This window comes from Lissotriton vulgaris, chromosome 3_1, assembly GCF_964263255.1.
Source record: "Lissotriton vulgaris chromosome 3_1, aLisVul1.2, whole genome shotgun sequence".
Lineage (NCBI taxonomy): Eukaryota > Metazoa > Chordata > Amphibia > Caudata > Salamandridae > Lissotriton > Lissotriton vulgaris.
The window spans coordinates 1,159,198,215-1,159,224,909 of record NC_141689.1 but is presented as its reverse complement, the minus strand read 5'-3'; positions in this window follow the sequence as shown (position 1 = coordinate 1,159,224,909).

Sequence of the window (26,695 nt, the reverse complement as noted above, 5' to 3'; positions counted from 1 at the left end):
CTTTATTACAATGACGACGACAGGGAATTGAACTTGGTGAATAAAGGGGGTTGAGATGAGAAGCACGATACAGCTATTTACTCATATATTTACTCTTCATGTAAACCTTCTTTTCTTGTTACAAAGGTATCTGAGAAGTGCTACATAAGCCATGTGTAATTTATGTAAATAAAATCCATTATGTAAATTTGTCTCATTTCTACGATGTCTTAGATGTTTTGTGCCTGCAGGGAAAACGAACAGAACAGAATCATTTACTCGTCTGAGTAGGAAAGCTAGTTTTAGATGGCTCTCTAAAGCTTTTTTTATTGATGTACAGTACTATTAAAGAAAATAAAGGTGTTTTACTTTCAACATAAACATATTTATAAATGTCCCTCTGTTTCGTTTTCAACAATTTGCAGACTGTTTAATGATGAAAATTGCTTAAGATGTCTGAGATAGTAAGAGCGATTTGGCAACATAATCCTGCATTGTACACCCCCATGAAAGTTTCCCATGGCGTGTCTCTTATTTTATCATCTCCAGCTGAATTATTAACTTAATTGCAAAATCTTCCTAAACCAAATCATTTTCCTGGCATCACTGTACTAGTTTGAAATAATTTGCTTGAGCTTACATTCGTACTTTTACAAAGTGCATGCAGTAGTGATGTTGTGTGCAACTGAGGATTTGTTTACAAAACTGAAGTGTGGAAAAACGTCCGCTGCCAATCAGGCGTCAGCTCTTGAAAATCCTAACACATCTCCAGTATTGTTGATAGTAGTATTCTGCCGCAATATTGAAGGGATTATTTACAAGCCCCTTACGCCACCTGCAGTGCAGTATGCTGCCCCATATTTACAAGGCCACGCAAAGCCACCCTTCGTGGTTTTTCATGGCCTTGTAAATACGTCCCCTTCTCACGCATCACTCTGGTTGAAAGGGTCATGCCATGGGTGTTGCTGTGGAAGTTCCCATGTGAAACCCATGGATTCCGCCATATTCCCAGATTTGCAACCTTTAATAAACCTGGTAATGCATCAGAATCCTACGCCTCTCCAGGGGAGGCGTAAGAAGTCGCAACGAGGAGAAATACATTCTGCAGCACCCATAGAAAGAGGAAAACACCATTAATGATTGTTTTTGTGCAGGCAGGTGTCCCTTCCTTACAAACACAATCATCCTTGCAGTGCAGGCAACCTTGCACCATGGTGTACGGGTGCCTGCATTGGCATATGGCAGCCAATTGTGCACCAACACAGGGAAAAGCATTTGTGTGGGTTGGTTATACACCACCCTTCTGGGACGTATGCCGGTCACGTCCTGGGTCCATTGCACCTGGTTCTGATTACCATATCATAGTCATTGCATATAATACCAACTGGTGCTGGGTTCTGTTGCCTCGACATTTTTCTCTGTGCTTTCAAATATATATATATATATATATATATATATAAATATATATATATATATATATATTACCTACTGGCTATCGCCAGTAGGTATATATAGTTAGGATTTATTCCCTATGGGATTTTTGAAAATTCTATGTCTAATAACTTTGGCGTTTGTGGACGGAATCGGCTGAAATTTTCAGGAAAATGGCACATTTTGTTTCTGAGCAGCCCTTGAAAATTTGGGGGGGTTTTGTCGAGGGGGGGCCGAGAAAAAAGGGGGGTCCCAAAACGCGTTTTTCCCATGTTAATTTCCATAGGGCGGTTGGACTCACTTTTAGCTCGAACGGCTGAATGGATTTGCACGAAACTTGGCAAAATTGTAGGGACTGTTAGCCCGATGTGCCTTTGCTAGGTCTCAATATATGTGCTCCAGTAGTTTTTGAGAAATTAACGTTCAAAACAAGATATATATCTGTAACAGCGCTCCGGACTGCGCTCCGGTTCGCTTACTTTTCGCGAAACGGAACTTTGCGCGCAGAAAGCTGATTGGCTCTCCGGTGTCTGTCAACATTCTAAACAGTCCGGAGCGGCCGCCATCTTATCTCTCGGTAGGATCGAGAGAGAAGAAGAGGTGAAAAACGAAGGGGGAATTTAATGAAAGGGGGCAAGGTATACCCCTCTTGACCCCCTAGGAATGTTGTTGGGGTTATAAAGGGTCCCGTGAGGAAAATAAAAAAAAAATGATTTTTCACGGTAGAAGCGCTTCACGGGCCGCGAACTGGGCCGCAAACTGGTAGCGAAACGGGAATTCGCCATTTTGTGCTTCGTTTTAATTAAATTACTAGGTATAAGGGGGTGCTGGAGACGTATCCTAATCCTCTATGTTTCCTGAGGGTGGCTGAGGAGGCTCATATATGTTGATACATCTCTTCCAGCGGCTGTGCGTGAGCTTTTTTTTTTTTTTGCTGCGTGACGTCTGTTAACGTTCGATTCGATGGAAATCAGGAAGTGTTGACCGCCAATTTGTCACTGCGATAAAATATTTTGTTATAAATGAATCCTTATTGATAAACATTGTCTGCGCCATCTTGCCTTTTTTCCAATGCCACAATTTTGTCATGCACGGCAGCCATTTTAGATGCCAGGCTGGTCCCAGGCTATCACCTACCCCTGCGGATGTAGTTTATGGCCCCAGCTGTAGAGAATCCAGACATGCCAACCCTCCCGATTCAGGCGTGAGACTACTGATTTCAGTGCTAGTCTCCCGCCTCCCGATTTCTGCAAGCAAAAACCCGGGGGCATATTACCAACAACTAGCGATAATTTTTGTCTCTAACTTGTTTAGAGACAAAAATTATCGCCGCACATCGGCGATTTTTATCGCAGATAAACCTTGCTATTAGCAAGGTTTATCGCAAATGCGATAAAAAACGGCCGCAATGCATGAATATCGCAGAAAAGTCAGCGACATTCATGTATTATCGAGCAAATGCTCTTAGCCATGTTATCCACCTCCCATTGGATAACATGGCTAAGAACTGCTCAGGTCAGGTGTTAGCTTTTGGAGATATTCGCGCTTAGCGCGAATATCTCCAAAAGTTGGTAATAGGAGATAGCGATGTTAGGGACTGGTTCCAGTCGCTAACATCTTGGCACGCCCACTTTGCATGTCATTAGTGATAAATATCACTGACATGCAAAGCGGGGCCCAAGATGGTCGCTATCTCCTTTTAGCTGTCACTAACTGGTGTTAGCGACAGCTTGGTAATAGGGAGATAATTTTATCTCCGCTTTCTTGGCTTTTAAAGCCAAAAAAGCGGAGATAAACCCCCTTGATAATATGCCCCACGATTCCTCGGGGGTTTCAGCTGACAAGGCTTGGTATTGTGTTACGTGGTAATTCTTCCAGGAAACGTCAGAGGGTCGATGCAGGGGTTCTAGAAGGGGTGATAAACCATTTAAGCCTCATGAACAAGCGCATGGTCTTTTAAAGATCTGTGAAGTACTCGGGGCGGCGGTGTGTGTGTGTCCTCTTTCAGGAGCGGGCGGGGGGGGGGCACTGCCAGCAACTTCCAGGCCAGGCAGTGTTCAATAGTTGCATCACCCTTTCTCTGCCTGCTATTGCGCTCCATGCTTCGGAAAGGTAAGAAAAAGAACGTGCATTTGAGTTTGAAATGTCCGATCCTGTAGCAGTACACTTGCAAAGCCCACACATGACAATAACCCGATTCAAGGCCCCATTCACCCGTTTTAAAAAAAATATATAACACTCCAACAAAGTAGGATTATTAAACTTTATTAACTTTTAAATATAACGAACGGAACAAAAACTGTAAAAACATTTAAACATTTTTCACAAAAAAAAGCAACAATGGTCAGAAGCTGTCTTTTGTGCGAATAGTCCCAAGGCAGCACAACGTGCTGAGTTCTGGACGGCACCCAGGTGATGTCACCTGGGTGCCGCACTGGTTTTTGGGATCCTATAATGCATCAAAGAAAAACAGCGTGGGGCGTCCAGGGTGGTGCGGAGGGAGGCCTCGTCAGTAGCGGTCTGTTGTGCGAATAGTCCCAAGGCAGCAGAACGCGCTGAGATGTTGATGGCACCCAGGTGATGTCCAGTAAACTGCCGCACTGGTTTTGGTATCCTACAATGCTGCTCCGAAAATTGGCGTGGGGCGGCCTGGGGGGGGGGGGGCGTGGGGGAGGCGGCGTGAACGGGCCTCCCCAGGTGGCGGCCATCCAGCTGAGTTGCGCCCGCTCTTGCAGCTACAGCGTCTCGCTCACCATGTTGTTGAGTTGCTCCCACTCTTGCAGTGCAGCGATAGGCGGCTGCCACATGACTCTTAAAATGGCGGACGGCTCTTCGGTTTTGGGCCTGGTCCACTAAAATGGCCCTGGGACACCTTGGAACTCGGACGCTGGCCTGCTAGGGCTTCGGCTCCATTCTCGAAAAGCGTCCCCTCAGCCGTGAAGATTCTACAAAAGTCTTGGGGGCCCTCGACTCCTGCAGGCTTCCGGTGGGGAGCGGCTGCCATGATTGCTCGCGGAATGACCATTACGGAGCCACGAGATGGTGGTGCTCTCATGCTGACGCCAGCTTCAGTCTGAATCATCCAGAAACAAGGTGGGGCTTTCATCGTTTGGGAAAAAAAAAATGTTCTAAACCAATGAAAAGTGTTATTTTTAGGTCATATGACCAAGCCTTCCATCTTTAGGAAACCAAAAGTAAAATGAACCAATGAAAAGTTTTATAAACAAGTCACATGACCTGTTATGCGGCATAGGGCTACAAAAAGCGTAGAAAATCCGTTTGCACGTGAGGCGGCGTCAGTAGCGGACCGATGTGCGAATAGGCCGAAGGCAGCACAACGCGCCGAGATCCGGATGGCACCGAGGTGGTGTCCAGCAAATTGCCGCACTGGTGTGGCCATCCTACAATGCTGCGCCGAAAGACGGCGTGTCCAGCTGAGTTCCGGTCACTCTTGCGGTACAGTGACTCGAACGCGCCGAAATCCGGATGGCACCGAGGTTGTGTCCAGCAAGTTGCCGCACTGGTGTGGCCATCCTACAATGCTGTGCCGAAAGTTGGCGTGGGGTGCCCCGTTGGCTTATGAGGTGATGTCAGTAGTGGACCGATGTGTGAATAGGTCGGAACCAGTACAAGGCGCCAAGATCCGAATGGCAAGTCCTGGATGTTGAGTGCCATAGTTGAGAGTTCTGAGCAGTGCTTGTAAGACTATCTGAAGCTTATTTGCACCTGCTGCAGCTTCACTATTGCCCAAGGTGGTGTCCAGCAAATTGCTGCACTGGTGTGGCCATCCTACAATGCTGCGCCGAAAGACGGCGTGTTCAGCTGAGTTCCGGTCACTCTTGCGGTACAGTGACTCGAACGCGCCGAGATCCGGATGGCACCGAGGTGGTGTCCAGCAAGTTGCCGCACTGGTATGGCCATCCTACAATGCTGCGCCGAAAGACGGCGTGACCAGCTGAGTTCCGGTCACTCTTGCGGTACAGTGACTCGAACGCTCCTAGATCCGGATGGCACCGAGGTGGTGTCCAGCAAGTTGCCGCACTGGTGTCGCCATCCTACAATGCTGCGCCGAAAGTCAGTGTGGGGTGCCCCGTTGGCTTATGAGGTGATGTCAGTAGTGGACCGATGTGTGAATAGGTCGGAACCAGCACAAGGCGCCCTGCACTGTTGAGCTTTTTTCAATGCCTGTTTTTTGTTGTTTCCCCTCCATCAAAAACAAAAAAAAAATCTAAAACTGTGCAAAAATACAAAAAAATGTTTAGAAAAGCAGTGCTTGTAAGACTGTCTGAAGCTCTTTTGCACCTGCTGCAGCTTCACTATTGCCCTGGTGTGGCCAAAGATCGCCCATGACATAGGCGGCCGGCTCCCGAGGTCCGGCGGAACTTTTTTCCTTTTCCTTTCTGCTTCTTGTCCCACAATCCGTTTCACCTGAAGACACGACCAGGTTCCTGAATGTGTGCAGGGGGACGCTATTGATTGAATGAAAATGGCGGCTTGACACAAAGCTGACTCAAGCGTTGCTGTTGATGCTATACAGACAAAAATTGGTTTTCAGTTTGTACATTCTTCAGGATTTTTTTTTCCATCCAAGGCTGATTGAGAGTTTGTAGAAAAATGGCTTCAGATTTTCCACATATTACTCTTCAACATTCTTCCTAAATGTAACAATGTGAGACTCACTAGGAGAACGGCTGTTTATCTTTCCTTTCAAAATGTTGCCAACAATATTTTCTGAATGGAAGACACCATCTTGTAGCATAAAGGGCCGAAAGGGGTTCTGGTCTGGCCGATTGTTGGTGGAGACATTTTGACTATATCTTAGACCTGCCCGGCCTCGCCCAAAATGGCGCCGGTATAAATGGGACTCCTAACTCCTTGCCCGCAAATGTATATCTAGAAAATTTTATTGTAAGTGGCCCTGTCTTATTTTAATTACAAAATGTACGTCCACCGATTCCGCAACTGTTAGACACCTTAGTTCTTGCAACCTAATGGCCCGCTCGTTACGTTCCTCTACAGTGTAAATGTCTCCTTATCATATACGATTTCAGTTTGCTCCGTGGCCGGCCCACGTGGTTATAGGCCCGTATTTGTATACTGACATTTTCACAATAAAGGTTTTTAAAACAAAACACGGTAGTAGTATTTACATTGGTAAAGTTTTTACTTTTAGTCACTGTTTTCGAATCAGTAAAAGGCAAGTGAAATAAAGCAGTCCAATTACATGACGGATAAAAGGTATAATATGTAGGAACGTAGTAAAGATAAATGGTCAAGGGCAGTTGTGTTTTCCACTCCTGCAACATAAAGTGATCGATAAGAATCTGATAATCAGGCGTATCGGCGACTAAGACAGCAGGCCGAGTCTCTTTTACTCAACGGCTCCGTCATGGTACGAAGAAACGCCCTTTTTCTCGAAAAAGGAATATATTTTACTTGCAGGACAGTTGTAAATTTTCCGGGAAAGTACATTAGCCTGGAATATTATAACATATATGTTTAAAAAAAAAAAAAATGTTCGAAAACAATAAAAAGCGTAATTTTTAGGTCATATGACCAAGCTTTTCATCATTAAAATAACAAAAGTAAAATGAACCAATGAAAAGTTTTATTAACAAGTCACATGACCTGTTATGCTTACGTTACGCGCTGTGCGCCGCGCCCCGGATCACTTCCGGGTGCGCTAACGCGGCGTGTCATATAACGCATTACGCGACAACGTAGGTCAAGAATATAGTCAAAATGTCTCCACCAACCAGCGTTCGGAACACAACCCCTTTCAGCAGTCCAAAAAGTTCTGTTAAATGACAACAGAGGAGACAGGCAACAAGAACCATCAGTCAAAGAGGGGAGGGCAAGTTCTTCTCTTCCGGGTCATGTTGGGGCGCTACCGGAACTGATCGAATTGGTAGTCTACAGTGTTTCTGGATGTTTCAGAATAAAGCTGGCGTCAGCATGAGAGCACTACCATCTCGTTGCTCCGTCGTGGCCATTCCACGAGCAGACATGGCAGCCGCTCCCCACCAGAAGCCTGCGGGAGTCGGGGGCCCCCAAGACTTTTGTAGAATCTTCACGGCTGAGGGGACGCTTTCGAGAATGGGACCCAAGCCCTATCAGGGAAGCGTCCGAGTTCCAAGGTGTCCCAGGGCCATTTTAGTGGACCAGGCCCAAAACCGAAGAGCCGGCCGCCATTTTGAGAGTCCTGTGGCAGCCGCCTATCGCTGCACCGCAAGAGCGGGAGCAACTTAACTACATGGTGAGCGAGACGCTGTAGTCGCAAGAGCGGGCGGTAAACAGCTGAATGGCGGAAGAGGCACAGGGTAGCAAAAGCGGGCAGAATGGCAACTAAAACGGTAAAGGGGCGCCCCACTACAGCGTGTCTTCAGGTCAAACGGATTGTGGGACAAAGTCCAGAATAGAAGAGTCATCAAAAGGCAAAAAGTTCCGCCGGACCCCGGGAGCCGGCAGCCTATGTCGGGGGCGATCTCAGGCTACACCAGTGCTATAAGACTTGGGGAGGGGGTCGGAGCCAAGCGTCTTCTCCGAGTCCGTGCCATCACACCGCCCCTCGGGGGCCTCCGTCAAGCGGTTTAGGGAGGTACCATATAACATTGTTTTCAAATGCAGTCAGGTCCACAAACGACCCTCACTTACTTTGAGAATAGTGAAGCTGCAGTAGGTGGAAATAAGCTTCAGACAGTCTTACAAGCACTGCTTTTGTAAACATTTTTTGATTTTTTTGTATTTTTGCACAGTTTTATATATTTTTTTTGTTTTTGATGGAGGGGAAACAACAAAGCACAGGCATTGAAAAAGGCTCAAACTCAGAACTCTGAACTATGGCACCCAACATCCAGGACTTGCCATCCGGATCTTGGCGCCTTGTGCTGCTTCCGACCTATTCACACATCGGTCCACTACTGACATCATCTTATAAACAAACATTATGTAAATAGTTATTTAATAAAATGTTTTACCCTGTTTCTTTGCTGGTGTGTTGTCTATATTTTTAATATTTGCATAGGGTTTGTCGTTATTTTGGGCGGGATGGGTGACGGAGCCGAGCTGTCTTGCAGTCCTCATGGTGTGGAGCTCAGTTCATCTCACTATTTTCGTATTTCTCATGAAGGGTTGTTTATAATATTTCTATTTTAGCGAGGTCAAAAAGAGATCCAATTAGTGGCCTACTGATTTTGCTCGATTACTTTTATTTTTTTACACGATTTTTCACGATCTGCAAAGACTAAACAGAGTATTGCGACTTTGTGCTTGTTTGTAAATAGAGAATGAACCAAAGAGAATCAATTGTAAAACAGTAAATGCTTGGATAATAATCAATCAAATGGAGAGACAAGCAGGCAGGACGGATTACAACGGGGGTAAAGGCCTGCGTTACCTACTCTTCACTATCTGCAAAGAGAGAGTACTACTAAGAGAAAAAAGGGGAGGGGGGCAGCGTTCAAAGCACATCAGCGTGCATAAACACGAAAAAGTTTTTATCTATCACGTACTTGACATTTTAAAGCTTTTCATATTTGCTATTAAAAAACCATTGAAATTCACTGAAAAAACCATAGGTTATAGTCGATATATAGTTAGGAATTTGCATTTACAAAACCTTGAAAATTCAATGAAAAAACCATTGGTTTTAGGCCATATATAGTTAGGGATTTGCATTTACAAAACCTTATTTTACTCGCATAAAACCATTGAAATTCCATATATAGTTAGATGCGCTAACTATATATCGCGCACCCGCAATCCACTGCTGATGATGTCACATATTACATCATTCATGACATGGTCAGTGACATCACTGATGACATCACTGATGACAACTCAAATGACATCACTGACAACATCACAGATGACATCATTCATGTGTTAATACGATGAACCTCTACAGACTCTGATATAACCTTAGATACACTCAGTGAAAACAGACACTCACAGATTGTCACTCATCCATGGAGTTACTCATACACCTAGACAGTCATGCAAAGAATCAATCACACCTCCAATTCCTCAACTATACAGTTATACACACCTTACTTATTGAAACATATTCTAACACATATTTACTCTCTTATACAATCACTGATACAAGTTTTCAATGATCCATGCAGCCACTCACACATTCACTGGCTCTTAAACACAGTAATTTATATATGTCAACTCTCGCATGTACTGTGTTTTACATATGTACTTACTTTGACATGTAGCATTGAGATATCCAATCACTCACCAATACACTCATGCACACAGTCAACCACCCATACAGCTGTTTCCACATGCAGTTTTGAACCCATACATCTAGTGAATCAGCTGTTCACACATCTATGCACAGAGTCACACACCTCCCAGCCACTCACACACATACTCAGTCTCCCATACAAATACTTGGGCAACCAATCAATAACCCATATAGTTACTCATATAGCTACTGATCAACACATGCAGCAGTTTACAGAACAACAGATATAATGATGCACAAATTAATACAGTTTAATCACTAACCCATGCACTCAGTGAGACACATTTAATCACTCCCTCATACAATCAGTTGCACCTACTAAATCCTTCATCCAGACATTTATACATCCACTCATTCTTCAATATGTAAGACATATTTTAACTTTACAGAAACATACAGTCACTGGATGTTGTCATCAGTGATGTTATCAGTGATGTCACTGACCATGTCATGAATGATGTAATATGTGACATCATCAGCAGTGGATTGCGGGTGCGCGATATATAGTTAGCGCATCTAACTATATATGGAATTTCAATGGTTTTATGCGAGTAAAATAAGGTTTTGTAAATGCAAATCCCTAACTATATATGGCCTAAAACCAATGTTTTTTTCATTGAATATATATATATATATATATATATATACATATAGTAGAGCAAATTGCGCAAGCGCTTCGGGAGGGCTCACCGCTTCATCTGACCCTCCGGTCTGTGTTTGGCTCCTCAGCAATGTTTACAGTTTCCCTTGAGTTAAAAATTGAGTCCGGCGCGTTTTGGGGCCAACAAACGCCCCTTCCTCATGGACTGTGCGCAGTTCATCACCATGTTCTCTTCACGCTAGTCAAACGCGTTTTTTTTTTACCAGCTGGCGTCGTCCTCCCTAAGTGGGTGGAGTTTGGCAACACCGGGACTCATGGTTGACGTAGTCCTGTGAAGAGAAAGAAAATAATGACCTTAAGTAGGTTGGCGTGTCTGCACTTTCATTTCTTGTCATTAAAATCCTTAAGTAGGATGGGAGGGAAGCTGCGGGCATCACGTTGTTTTCAAATGGATGTTGGGCTGACAGGCAAGTGTGTTTGATCTTGCCTCAGTCTCTTAGGACAGGATACATGTTCCGCCATCAGAGTGGAGCTCCTTCCGCGACCAAGGCTGGCCGCCTGAATATAGTAGAGCAAATTGCGCAAGCGCTTCCGGAGGGCTCACCGCTTCATCCGACCCTCCGGTCTGTGTTTGGCTCCTCAGCAATGTTTACAGTTTCCCTTGAGTTAAAAATTGAGTCCGACGCGTTTCGGGGCCAACAAACGCCCCTTCCTCATGGACTGTGCGCAGTTCATCACCATGTTCTCTTCACGCTAGTCAAACGCGTTTTTGTTTGAACAGCTGGCGTCATCCTTCCTAAGTGGGTGGAGTTTGGCAACACCGGGACTCATGGTTGACGTAGTCCTGTGAAGAGAAAGAAAATAATGACCTTAAGTAGGTTGGCGTGTCTGCACTTTCATTTCTTGTCATTAAAATCCTTAAGTAGGATGGGAGGGAAGCTGCGGGCATCACGTTGTATTCAAATGGATGTTGCGCTGACAGGCAAGTGTATTTGATCTTGCCTCAGTCTCTTAGGACAGGATACATGTTCCGCCATCAGAGTGGAGCTCCTTCCGCGACCAAGGCTGGCCGCCTGAATATAGTAGAGCAAATTGCGCAAGCGCTTCAGGAGGGCTCACCGCTTCCTCCGACCCTCCGGTCTGTGTTTGGCTCCTCAGCAATGTTTACAGTTTCCCTTGAGTTAAAAATTGAGTCCGACGCGTTTCGGGGCCAACAAACGCCCCTTCCTCATGGACTGTGCGCAGTTCATCACCATGTTCTCTTCACGCTAGTCAAACGCGTTTTTGTTTGAACAGCTGGTGTCGTCCTCCCTAAGTGGGTGGAGTTTGGCAACACCGGGACTCATGGTTGACGTAGTCCTGTGAAGAGAAGGAAAATAATGACCTTAAGTAGGTTGGCGTGTCTGCACTTTCATTTCTTGTCATTAAAATCCTTAAGTAGGATGGGAGGGAAGCTGCGGGCATCACGTTGTATTCAAATGGATGTTGCGCTGAAAAAAAACTCTTTACAAATGGCCGCACCAGTCTCTAAGTATGCATTGTAATTCTTTTATGTTTACATAAGTTTGAAATCGGCAGGCTTGTACTTAAGATGTTCCTTACTGGATGTTGGTTAAACGTGTGATCAAGGCACTTTTGTGCTGAAACGCGTAGCGTTACTTGGGAAATAAACGCTAACTTGCTGTACTTCTTCGAGTGCGTGTGGTGCTTATTGTGGCAGAACTTTGGAAGCTACTGAAAACTCGGCGGCGGGGTTTGCCGAGGGAACACGCCACCTGACAATAGGGAAATGGATCCCGGAGAATAACCCTCTTGCTGTGTGACATACATATATATATTCACTGAAAAAACCATAGGTTTAACACCAGTTATAGTTAGGAATTAGCATTTAAAAAACCTCTTAAATTCACTGAAAAAACCATAGGTTTCACACCAGTTATAGTTACCTGGAAATTTTACTGACATAAAACCATTGAAATTCCCACGTTATAGTTAGTTGGACTCACTATAACTTGCGCGTGTAATGCACTGCTGATAACATCACATATTACATCACTCATGACATGGGCAGTGACATCACTACCACCACCTCCACCAAAAGGACCACCACCACCTCTGCATTTTGGTGGTGAGCTGGACGAAGAGGAGCAGGAGGAGCATTAGAGACAGTTCCTACCAGAGGAACCCCACCCATCTCGTGTAAAGGAGCACTACATTTGGCAATTCTTTAAGTTTCCTGCAGGACTGAAGAAAGTTAATGCCCCTAAAGTAACATGTCTAATTTGCAGCAACATCCTTTCACGTGGCAATCCTGCTAAAAACATATAGTTTTGGCAATCACACCATGATTCGCCACATGGAGAGGTGGCACCCAAATAATTTGGCCCAAGCACAGGTGAGAGCTATGGCTGAAAACCCACAGACCCCTCAGCCTAGCACCTCAGGTGCGGAATCATCTTTTGCAGCACCTGGAGGGCGTCAAATGATGCCCAACGTCCAAAGCAAATTCTCACACTTCAAAATAGTTTGTATTTATTGTGGGGCTACTATTGCTTATGGTGAAAAAAGTATCACCTTAATTAACAGAGCAGAAGAAAACCACAAGTGCTCTCACAAACGAAAGCAATGATTCTTTATTGTTTTTTTTTGCTCCTGTTGAGCCATTTTCAAATCCTTCTGTTTTTTTCGAAGTACTAAAAAAACAAAAAAAATCTAAAATTGTTGTGAAAAACCAAAAAAAGTAAAAAATGTTCACAAAAAAATATAAAACAACAAAAAGAATAAAATAAAGTTATTTTCAGAACTACCTCCCATTTTTAAAATATTGCCAAAATTTTTAAACTGGCATTCTTTTTTCTCTTTTGTGCGCTTCCCGGTGCACTCCCCGGTGCGCGTACCGGGCGCTCCCTCCGCGACAATCGAAAAAAAAAATAATAATTTTTTGCTCCGCGAGGCCCTTTTATAGCCCCCACATCAAACCTAGGGGATCAGGGTGGGTCTACCTTGCCCCTTTATGGTCATTTCCCCCTTTGTTTTGGCCACCTCTTGTGTCTCGATCCTACCGAGACACAAGATGGCGGCCGCTCCGGACTGTTTCGAATGTTTACAGACACCCAAGAACCAATCAGCTTTCTGCGCGCAAGTCGCGTGGCGCGCCCGGAGCGCACCCCGGAGCACGTACCGGGGCGCTGCCATAGATATATATATTTTTTTGAACCTAAATTACTCAAAATCCACTGAAGCACATATCTTGAGACATAGCAAAGGCACATCGGGCTACCAGTCCCTACAATTTTGCCAAGTTTGGTGGAAATCCATTCAGCCGTTCGGGCTAAAAGTGAGTTCAACCGCCCTATGGAAATTAAAATAGGGAAAACATGTTTTGGGACCCCCTTTTATCTCAGCCCCCGCTTGACAAATCGCCCCCAAACTTTCAGGGAAGGACCGGGGCGCTGCGTGGCCATTTTGAGTACATTTTCAGGCAGATTTGTCAACCGGCGCCAAAGTTATTCCAAATAGAATTTTGAGATTTAACATTGAAAAAAATCCTAACTATAACTACCTACTGGCAACCGCCAGTAGGTAATATATATATATATATATATATATATATATATATATATATATATATATATATATATATATATATATATATATATATATATATATATATATATATATATATATCCACACAGACGCCTCTCTTATTCTTAAGGAAAGGCACACTGACTCCCGGTGAAACTCAGGAAAAAGGCTTTTATTCCATGTTGAAAATTGCACAGGTAAAGCACACCCAATGCGTTTCTCCTCCTGCGAGGCTTGATCACGGGTAACAGTCTCTGCCTTTGACTGGCCGCATAGGTTAGCACTGCGGTTTAAGTCGTCTTCCAGAGTGCAAAATACAAACAGGTGAGTCCGTTTTTTTCTTCAGTCAGTCAGACTTGCGTCGTGAATGAAGACAGTTTATAAATGCAATTCGTCGAGGGCGAAATGGATTTTTCCGCTTGCTGGTGAAAAGTACAAGATTAAAGCTACATGAAAAAATATGCAATACAGAATAGCTTTTAAAAACGAATTGCATTTATAAACTGTATTCATTCACAACGCAAGAGCAGTCAGTATGCAAACATGAACTAATAAAGTTTTGGCACGCTGCTGTCTGACTGAAGAAAAAAACTGACTCACCTGTTTGTATTTTGCACTCTGGAAGACGACTTAAACCGCAGTGCTAACCTATGCAGCCAGTCAAAGGCAGAGACTTTTACCCGTGATCAAGCCTCGCAGGAGGAGAAACGCGTTGGGTGTGCTTTACCTGTGCAATTTTCAACATGGAATAAAAGCCTTTTTCCTGAGTTTCACCGGGAGTCAGTGTGCCTTTCCTTAAGAATAAGAGAGGCGTCTGTGTGGATGTTTTGCGCGGTGAGCTCCAGTCCCGCTACACTGACCCGCCCTACAGAGTCTGAGGCTCATTCACTGGAGCACTTTTGTGTGGATATATATATATATATATATATATATATATATATATATATATATATATATATATATATATATATATATATATATTCACTGAAAAAACCATAGGTTTCACACCAGTTATAGTTACCTGGAAATTTTACTGACATAAAACCATTGAAATTCTCACGTTATAGTTAGTTGGACTCACTATAACTTCACTGGCCATGTCATGAGTGATGTAGTATGTGATGTCATCAGCAGTGCATTACACGCGCAAGTTATAGTGAGTCCAACTAACTATAACGTGGGAATTTCAATGGTTTATGTCAGTAAAATTTCCAGGTAACTATAACTGGTGTGAAACCTATGGTTTTTTCAGTGAATTTGATAGGTTTTTTAAATGCTAATTCCTAACTATAACTGGTGTGAAACCTATGGTTTTTTCAGTGATTTTCATAGTTTTTTTAAATGCTAATTCCTAACTAAAAGTCTCCGGAAAGCGCACCCAGAGCGCTACTTTCGTTCGTGAAAAAAATATGAATGAAAAGTTAATAATAACGCAAAACATTTCGTACCATACAAATAAAAGCAGTTTTTTTTTATAAGGAAATGAAAATGATTTTGCATTTCCATAAAACTATGAAGACGTCACTTCGGCGCGCAACGTAAGCGCCCCCGGAAACGCCTAAGTTCGCGCCGCGTATGCGCCCCGGAAGCGCCTACGTTTGCGCCACGTATGCGCCCTGGAAGCACCTACGTTCACGCCCTTTGTGCGCACCCGGAAGCGCCTACGTTCGCGCCGCTTGTGCGCACCCGGAAGCGCTCCGGTGCGCGCAGCGTCAGCGCGTCAAGTCATGTGACCTTAAAATAACACTTCTCATTGGTTGCTAACAGTTTTTTTTTCACAAAGAATGAAATCCCCACCCATTTCCTTCACTTCTTCTTTCACTTTTGTGACTGAAAGACCTGCTTTTTGCTCCTGGATCTTTCTTGGTTTACCATGGCTGCCAGAGAATCCAGCAGTGATGAAGAACCTGATTTCATCAATGAAGAGCCTCCTACCCGAAAGGTGAAGGAACATTTTATTTGGAAATTTTTTTAAATACCACCTGACCAAAAAAAGGTGAATGCTCTAAAAGTGGAGTGCAGGATCTGCAAACAAGTCCTGTCACGGGGTGACCCCCCAAAAAAATACTCATTTGGGAACTTTACGATGATCCGGCATGTGGAGAGGAGGCACCCCCAGAATTTTGCCCGGGAAAGTGTCAGGGCTCTGGCACAAGAGGTTCCCAGTGATGGGGCCTCTACATCCACCGGAGGAGCAACTACTTCTGGGAGGGGGCAATCGCAGGAGCTCGTGCCAAACATTTAACCTGCTTTTAACCATGGTGTCCTGAGATGCAGATACTGCAATCAACTCCTTACTTTTGGGGTGCAAAGTGTCCAGCTCATGGTTCGAGCATTGGAAAACCATCACTGCCCTTTCCACCCCTAATTTTTTTTGTTTTTTTTGCTCCTGTTGAGCAGTTTCCATTCCCTGTTTTTGTTCCTGTTTTGAAAAAAGAAGAAAACAAAAAGTTCTTTTCAGAACTACCTCCAATTCTCATCAAAGAGCTATACTCTTTAAAAAAAGAAAAAGAGTAAGTGACATAGAGTGCATTGATAATGGAAAGGAAAATGAGTAAGAAAGAACAGAAAGGTATGAGAGGAGAAAGGAAGTGAAGTGCGGGGACTGAAAGAAGGTGAATGTTGGGAAGGAAAGTAAGGAGAAGAAGAGTGAATATAGGGAATGTTGATATTCAAAGAAAATGTTGAAAATGAACGAGGGTGTGGAAGGGTAAGAAAAGATGCATTGCTGGAGTTGAAGGCTGAAGGCCTCATTTATGAAGCCATGCGTCACCTTAACACCACCAGAGCGTCATATTTACAAAGTGGTGCATCTAGGTAGATGCGTCACTTTGTAAACCCCTGCGCTACATTATTCCTACATCAGGTGTAATGTATGCAAAAGGGACATATTGACGCAAGAAAGGGTCGTAGAGGTGACGCAGTGAAATCTATGAGATATCACTGCGTCACTTTTATGACGCTGTTGCGTCCAAATCTTACACCTGTTTCACAGCAGGCGTGCAGGCCCTTTCACATAGGGCTTGGCCCCATGTGAAAGGATACATTGCTGGAGTTGCTTAATTTTTGAAACACACTCCAGCAATGCATCACTTTTGCGCTAACAGATACGTCTAAAATACTGACGTATCTGTAAGAACTTCCAACACAATAAGTAATAAAATTAATATGACGCATGAGTAGAAGACTGAAGGACTCATTTATGAGGCCATACGTCACTTTAACACCACCGATGCATCACTTTTTGTGACGCACCAGTGCTGTAAAAGATGCACCTTATTCAGTCATATTTACAAAGTGACACATCTAGGTAGTTACGTCACTTTGTAAGCCCCTGCGCCACATTATTCCTACCTCAGGTGTAATGTATGCAAAAGGGACGTATTGACGCAAGAAAGGGTCGTAGAGGTGACACAGTGAATAAACTGGGGGCCTCATTTCTGAAAAGTGACGCATCGCTGCGTGCAAACAGCGATGCGTCACTTTTCTGTGCGCACTCCTTACGACATTCCAGATGTGTCATATTTAATGTATGATGAATCATGTCGCAAGGAGTTACAGATACGTCAGTATTTCTGACGTATCTGTAAACACAAAAGTGACGCATTGCTGGAGTGTGTCACAAAAGTGATGCAACTCCAGTAATGCGTCCTTTCACATGGGGAAAGCCCCATATGAAAGGTCTTGCGTCAGTCTTACGCCTGCTGTGAGGCAGGCGCAAGATTTTGACGCAACAGCATCCTAAAAGTGACGCAGTGAAATCTCATAGATTTCACTGCGTCACTATTACGAAGCTTTTTGCGGGGGAACGCCCCCTCTGCATGCATTATACCTGACGCAGGTATAATGTGGCGCAGGGTTTTGAAAAGTGACCCATCTACCTAGATGCGTCACTTTTTAAATATAGCGCAACGAGGCGCATTTTTTACCCCGCTGGTGCGTCACAAAAAGTGACGCACAGGCGGCGCAAAACTGTCGCAAGGCCTTCATAAATAAGGCCCTGGATTTTCCCCATGCTTCGCTCCCTGGTGCGCTCCCCGGTGCGCGTACCGGGCACTACCCCCGCGCAAATCGAATTTTTCTTTTTTTTTTAAATGCCTGTGGGACCCTATTTTAGCCCCCACATCAAACCTAGGGGGTCAGGGGGGGTCTACCCTGCCCCCTTATAGTCATTTCTCCCTTTTTTTATGCCACCTCTTGTGTCTTTATCCTACCGAGACAGAAGATGGCGGCCGCTCCGGACTGTTTAGAATGTTTACAGACACCCGTGAGCCAATCAGCTTTCCGTGTGCAAGTCGCGTAGCACGCCCGGTGCGCTCCCCGGTGCGCGTAGCGGGGCGCGCCTATAGATATATTACGTTTTTTTAACCTAAATTACTCAAAATACACTGGAGCACATATCTTGAGACATAGCAAAGGCACATCGGGCTACCAGTCCCTACAATTTTGCCAAGTTTGGTGGAAATCCATTCAGCCGTTCGGGCTAAAAGTGAGGTCGACCGCCCTATGGAAATTAACATGGGGAAAATGCGTTTTGGGACCCTCCTTTTATCTCAGCCCCCGCTTGACGAATCCCCCCCAGACTTTTAGAGAAGGACCGGAGCTCGAAGAGGCCATTTTGAGGAAATTTTCAGGCAGATTTGTCAACCGGCGCCAAAGTTATTCCAAATAGAATTTTGAGATTTAACATTGAAAAAAATCCTAACTATAACTACCTACTGGCGACCACCAGTAGGTAATATATATATATATGTATTCACTGAGAAAACCATAGGTTTCACACATGTTATAGTTAGGAATTGATTTACAAAAGGGGGTGGTGATGAACAGAGTGTCTGAATTGAGCAGACCACTCTTACCCAGTCCAAAGATCAGGGCTTGATCCATCACCGTTATTTATCTCACTGCCCCATCCCAGCTCAGAATCTGGCTATATGCAAATCAGTCTGTCCCTGGCCCAGTGCATCATGGGAACAGGGCAGACTAAACTACCAAGCCAATTCTTTACCAGAAAGGAGACAAGCTACCGGGGACCGGTTTCTGGCATTTCAGCCTCTTCGGCCCGGCTTGCTTGAATCCTGATGGAGCAGTGAGAAAGGGACTCATGTCTGAGTATACCCTGCCACACCTATAGTGGCCAAAATCGATTTACAAAAGGGGGTGGTGATGAACAGAGTGTCTGAATTGAGCAGACCACTCTTACCCAGTCCAAAGATCAGGGCTTGATCCATCACCGTTCTTTATCTCACTGCCCCATCCCAGCTCAGAATCTGGCTATATGCAAATCAGTCTGTCCCTGGCCCAGTGCATCATGGGAACAGGGCAGACTAAACTACCAAGCCAATTCTTTACCAGAAAGGAGACAAGCTACCGGGGACCGGTTTCTGGCATTTCAGCCTCTTCGGCCCGGCTTGCTTGAATCCTGATGGAGCAGTGAGAAAGGGACTCATGTCTGAGTATACCCTGCCACACCTATAGTGGCCAAAATCGATTTACAAAAGGGGGTGGTGATGAACAGAGTGTCTGAATTGAGCAGACCACTCTTACCCAGTCCAAAGATCAGGGCTTGATCCATCACCGTTATTTATCTCACTGCCCCATCCCAGCTCAGAATCTGGCTATATGCAAATCAGTCTGTCCCTGGCCCAGTGCATCATGGGAACAGGGCAGACTAAACTACCAAGCCAATTCTTTACCAGAAAGGAGACAAGCTACCGGGGACCGGTTTCTGGCATTTCAGCCTCTTCGGCCCGGCTTGCTTGAATCCTGATGGAGCAGTGAGAAAGGGACTCATGTCTGAGTATACCCTCAGTCTCTCACTTTGTGTATAAGTGGCTGCATGGGTTGGTGAGTAGTACATGAGTGTCTATATGGGTCATTAGGTGGTTTTTTGAGTATCAGAATGAGTGTCTGTATGAATTGGTGGGGATATTACTTAGCGCACAGATGCTTGAATGACTGTCTCACTGTATGTGTTTTGAAGACAGCATGTGTGCAGGAGCGTATGGGTGGATGAGTGTGCGTATGGATGTGTTAGTGAGTGAATGACTCTCTCAATTGTCTCTTTAAGAGTAACTACATATGTTTTAAACTAGTATATGTGAGTATTGATGTATATAAGTGAGTATATGTGAGAGTGAGAGTGAGAGATTGGAAGCAAGTTATAGTTAGCTGAACTAACTATAACGGGGGAATTTCAAAGGTTTTTTTGAATGAAATGTCCAGCTAACTATAACATGTGTGAAACCTATGGTTTTTTTCAATGAATTTGCAAGGTTTTTTAAATGCTATTGTCGTATTTATGAACTGTGTCACATGCTTTAGCCTGTATTGTTATAAATTGTGCCTTCATAATAGTATTACTTTTGAATGCATCACATGGCCCTTCCAGCTGTATTTGCTTTATTTTTGTGCACCACATGCTTTGTGCTTCATCGTATTTGCTCCCTTCTATCCTTCTGTGACTTTTAATATTCACTGCTACCTCACGTGGCCTTCCCAGGCCTCTATTCGTATTGAACGTATATGGTTAATCATAATATTTCCTTCTGCGTCACGGCGCCCTCCTAGGCCTTTTTTTAAATAAATTGTGCATGTATGAATTTCTGTGTCGTATTTAGCCTGTATTGTTATAAATTGTGCGTTCATAATAGTATTATTTTTTTTCTCCATCAAGTGGCCCTCCCAGCTCTATTTTTGTGCGCCACGTGCTTTGTGCTTCATCGTATTTGCTCCCTCCTAATTCTCCCATGACTTTCAATATTTATTACTGCCTCACGTGGCCTTCCCACCCCTCTATTTTTATTGATCGTACTTGGATGATCCTATTTTTTTATTTCTTCTGTGTCACAGCGCCCTCCTAGGCCTTTCTTTATTAAATTATGCGTGCATGAGTTTCTGTGTCGTATTTTTGAAGTGTGCAACGGGCTTTCGTGTCTGTTCTTAGAAATTTTACATCCTTGATGGTATTTTTTGCTGCGTCATGTGACCCTTCCAAATCTGTTTTCCTTCATTTTTGTAGGATACATGCTTTGTGGTTCATCGTATTTGCTCCCTCCTAATTCCCCCACGACTTTTAATATTTATTACTGCCTCAAGTGGGCTTCCCAGGCCTCTATTCTTATAAATTGCGTGTACCAAAACCCCATAGTTAATGTAAGTTTTCTCCCGCTCAGGAAATTGCTTCCTCGCATGTAATTGTAGGTACTTCCTCTCCCTCACTTAAAGTTCGTTGGCGGATTGAGCTGTGAAGACGGAGTGACAGTTGTTTTAGTAATTGTGTATTCAGACACCTTTAAAGTCATTTATGTCTTTGTAATTGAATGTGAGCATGTCAAATTTGTTCTTTACATCTATCATGGAATTCTCTTCACTCATTTTTTTCCTGTTTATCTTTATTTGAAATAGAAATGGATGCCACTAAGTACCAAGAGCTTCTGGATTATGTAAGCCCTAATGTGTACCCTCATGGTTTCTCTAAAGTCCTGAAGCATGGTTCGAGCGTGAAAAGTAATCTAATAAAGGGTACCTTTTTTAAGTAATGGGACATAATTTAGTTGTGTGGTGTAATGATGTTCCAGTTACCTAGCCATAAATAATAATTCTTCATCAATTTGGGTACTGAAAACCTTTTATTTTAACCTTAGTGTTTAGCAATCTCAGCAACAGTATCGTCCTGCATATTCTCGGGCAATTATCGCTATTCTGCTTTTAGGGGTAAATATTCATATCTATTATGTGACTTTTCAGTGTTACAGGTGCAAAGGAATATTGAAAGTTAGTAGAATGAAATAACGTTTAGAACACTATGACAAATGTAAGATGTTTTTCAAGGGAATGTTGTTTATTTTGAATATATATTGCATTGATATTCATGTTTTCAAATAGTTGTAAGTCTAAACGTATGTATTTGGGTTGAAATGTAAAGTTATTAATTATTGCAATTTTAACTCTGCAGGTACCTTTTGGGAAAATGGACATTGTTCTTTGCCCGACAAATAGCGGCTGTCATTGGATAATTCTGGTGAGTGCAAGTTTTTTAACATTTATCCGGCCGTTTTGAAAGTTATTGTTCGAAAATATGACTGGTTGTAATAGTTTAAACTGTCTAAAAAAATTCAAATAATTTAAAGGCTAATATTTTACAATTATTTTGTAATGTATCTAGAGTAGACATCTGTACCATAAAATGTAAACTGTCCATACTAAAAATCTTATTTCTATAATGTTTTTTTATAGATTTTGAAACCTTTAACCAAGACAATAATCGTTCATGATTCACTGAGTAACAAAATTCAGACCTATCGAGAGTTTTTATTAAATTGAATGTTACTTTTCCCTTAAAAAAATGTTCATTATCTCTTTATTATTTCTTATATTGCATAACTATAAAATTGTCAATATGATTTCTCTTTATGAAATTAAAAAAGCAAAATATTTAACATAACCATTCGTATGTTTCTAAAGGATTTTCCTACAGCAATTGAAGCGTCCCGACTATGGTCAATGGCAGTTAGTCATAGAATGTAACCAAAAGCAACAGGACAGCTACAGTTGTGGTATTTTTTGCATACAGGTAATGATACCTCCATTATGTTTTTTTTTAAATCTTAATATCTTAAAGATACATTACTTTATCTTAATAGCTTACTTCTTTACACTACTCGTAAATAGCAAACAGGGTTTTCAGGGATGACATTTATGAACGTCTACTGAACATATCTATAGAGCCCGTCGGAAGCATATTGCTATTCGCATATGATTTTGTCTGACCACTTCTATGGTCCTAACACGGTTGCTCTGAAACCTATGATTGCTTTTCAACCCCAATCCTAATGCGAACAATTGCTATTGTTATTGTTATGTGTGGAGTGGTGTGGCTCACTGGTTAGAGGCGGCAGACCCGTAAACAGAGGTCGGCCCGGGACCAGGGTTCGATTCCCGACGCGGCAGGGTCTTGGGCCATGGTCAGCGGACTTGATAATTCTCGCCTCTGTGCCTACTCCAACTATGGGTCTCACTCAGCAACTCTGGGCAATAGCTTGCTTAATCTCTACTAAAGGCACCATCAGCGCCAGGGATGCTTGTCTTCACCTTGGGGATGCTCAGGTGGGACCATCCCACAGGGAAAGCCAGGATGGGTTGCCCAGTGGTATACAGCGCCGGGACGCCCCTTTGCTGGGGCAGCTGTGCGCTTTACAAGTATACGACATTTAACATTTATATTCATTATGTTTCTGAATTTTCAATTATGTTCGTTGTCTAGCCATTACAATTTCTTTGGAACAGTAGTGATAGTCTCATTTCCTTGATGTGAAAACACTTGGAAACATTTACAATATATTGCAAATTAAGTTTTCAATGGTTAGCATTCCTATTGTGATGCACTAATGTACATCTTTTTTACATTTAGAGTCTGTTGAAAAGTATTGTGGTGTCTGCAACCAAAAAGCTTCAGCAATTTATACGGAAAACTTTATGGTAAGGATCTTTTCTGAGTTGCATCCACCATGTTGGTTCGCAGGTTATGCACCCTTTCCTAGTAATGGACTCAACACCACTTTGCCACTGACTGAGGACAGTTCACTATGATTACTATGTAAATAAATGTAAGTTAGCATAACAAAAAGCTATTGACATTTATACAATTCAATTAGAGTAACAAATTAATTTTCACTTTCTTCCCAACAGGCTCAATATTTAGAATGCTGCGGATGGATCCACTTTGAATGTATCAAAGGAATGCAAGATCTTACTTACCTTTTTCAGGTTACAAATGTAACAAATGTATGTATTAAGAAAATAAAGATGTGATCACATGCCAGCTGTAAAATTACATGTTTTGCATACTCCTGCCATCTAGAGTTGTGTCCGGATTATCATAAGTAGTATTTCTTTGAAGAAGGCTTTCAAGTTGCGAGTAAGGTTACTCTTCCTCTTCTTTCTTTATTCTGTGTGGACATCAACTCCATTGTTTCTATTCACACACAAGTTTGATAATAGAGTAAGTATGTGTAACATAGAGTTGTCAATGTGTATGTGAAATAAATAAAGACATGAAACAATCACAGGTGTTGGCGGGGTAGGCAGGAGGACACATGTTAATCAATAGCTCAATATTCCAAGAATAGATGCTGTCACTGATAATGTCCCAGATATTGACACTGTTTGCAGTTTCTTACATAAGTCAACAGCCCAAAGCTGACATTTTAAGAAGTTTGCAAAAACCGAGCTGAACAACGACAAAATTGTTGTACTTCTTCAATTTGATCAAATTTGATTTTCAAAAATTCAATACCATCTCTATTTAGATCATTAACGAAATCAACAACTTTACCCATTGCTCCATTTACTAAATCTTTTTACACATTCAAATTACGTCATAAACTTACCCCACAGTTTATACATGCATATAGATTCTTTTCTAAACCAGCAGTTTTAGATATCAATTTCTCTGAAGAATCCAATTTTCTCTTCAACTTTTCTGTCAAAATAATAGTGTTCTTTCATGCTCTATTTTATCAATAGCTTCCAATTTTATAATTACTTAATTTTCAAACTTTAAAATTTCTTCATTGAATATAGAACATTCATGCAGTGTTGGCATTAAGCTAATTACAGATTTGTTTTCTGCAATTCTCATATATATTTTTTCAGGAACAATATTTTCATTTGGAAACAAATTGGAAAGAAATCGTCTCTGTAAAGCTTCTTTGCCATGTTAAGTCATTTTTCTAATTCTTATATCTTGTAGAATAGTTCCATAATCAGCATCATTTGCTTGTCGCATATTTCTAATAAGTTCCTCATATTCAAAATATTACCAAATGTTAAAATTTCCAATGCTACCCAAAGACTTTCTGGCATCTTCATGGGCAAGAATTGCGTATCGTCCAACAGATGATGCTTCCTGTGGAGCATGACAACAAATTGGAATACCACAAGCTATCTGGAGAAGCTTGTTGTGAAGTTTCAAGAATCTTGAAGAAAATGAAACTTCTTATTATTGATGAGGTAAGCATGGCATCAAACTTAATGCTTGCCTTTGTGCATTTAAGAATGCAGCAAATTCTTAAAACAGAGTATGACGTATTAGTCTCGATTTATTTAAGGCAGAGACAATTGTACTATTTCCTCAGATTTTGTTAACTGTACAAATTGCATTCATCGATGTTTGTGTCGAGTAGTACCTTCGATCTACATTGCCGACAGCAGGGTACACAACTTCAATTCAGCTTTGGATGTAAATTTCTCTTCAGTATCTGTGCTGAGAACTGCCTTCAATCAATTCTGCGCTCAGTAGAGTTGACAACTAGAGACCAAGAGCGCCAGCACTGCAGAAAACATTCAATACAATCTTGAATTATTTAAAACAGAGACAATGGCACAATGTCCTCAGATTTACTTACAGTTTGAACAGCCTTCATTTATTTAATGCAGAAACAATTCTACTATATGTCTTCACATTTTGTTTAAATAAGTGACAAAAAGCATTCATCTATGTCTGTTAACAACTGCCTTCAATCTTCACTGTGCAGGGAGCGTACAAGCTCAGCGCCAAAGATACTACTTGCACCGTAAATCATCACAAAGAAGAGTGAACAGTTTTATGTCACAGTGAGACATACTGCCCCTTTTAAATGGCATTGATGCAGAATACAATGGACAAAAGACATTGCTTCAATTACTGTGCCTCCCCCGATCACACATCATCACAGGGCATGTTCAAGCTCAGCGCCAAAGGTATTACTAACTCAGTGCACCAGAAATCATCACGTGACCGTATTGAATGCGATTACTTATTTAGAAAAAAAATATCATACTTTTTGGAGATATACTTTGAGCCTTTTTCATGTAGATACTACCCCGGCAGAAGGCAGTGGGAAATTTGCTTACTTGCTGCCTTTCTTCGCTGGGGTTATCAACTATTGTTCAATTTCACATTCCTATTCAAAGTGCAGGTCCTTTATCAAGCCTTTTTGTTGTATCAACTACCCCGGCCGAAGGCAGTGGGAAATTTGCACACGTGCTGTCTTTCTTGGCTGGGGTTATCAATTATTCTTGAATTTCATATTCTGATTCATACTCATGGCCCTTTATCGAGCCTTTTTGTTGTAGCTACTACCCCGGCCAAAGGCAGTGGGACATTTGCGCACTTGCTGCCTTTCTTGGCTGGGATTATCATTTATTGTTCAATTTCATATTCTGATTCAAAGTCAAGGCCCTTTATCGAGCCTTTTTGTTGTAACTACTACCCCAGCTAAAGGCAGTGGGTATGCACACTTGCAACCTTTCTTATTTTTTACCTTATTCATCTTCCACTCAATCAACAACACATCATCTACACGTACACACACCTACTTGCTGCCTTTCTGGGCTATGGTTATGAACTATTCTTCTATTTCATATTTGTATTCAAAGTGCGGGACCTTTATCAAGCCTTTTTGTTGTAACAACTACTCCGGCCGAAGGCAGTGGGAAATTTGAACACTTGTTGCCTTTCTTGGCTGGGGATATCAATTATTCTTCAAGTAATTCAAATTCAAAGTCCAGGCCCTTTATTGAGCCATCTTGGTAAGTACTACCCGTAAATGGCAGTTGGTAATTTGCACACTTGCGTCCTTTCTGTGCTTCCTTACTACCGCACAGTGTGTGTACTTTGTGCACATGCTTAACTCCTTAGATGTGCTACCCGTTTCTCCGACTCGCAGTCTGTAATGGACTGGAAAACCAAACACCCATTTCCTTTACAAGGCAGTGGGTTGTTTGCGCGTCTGCTGCCTTTCTTAATTTTCACCTTATTCTGCCTCCACTACCTAAAACACACCTATCTGCTGACTTTCTTG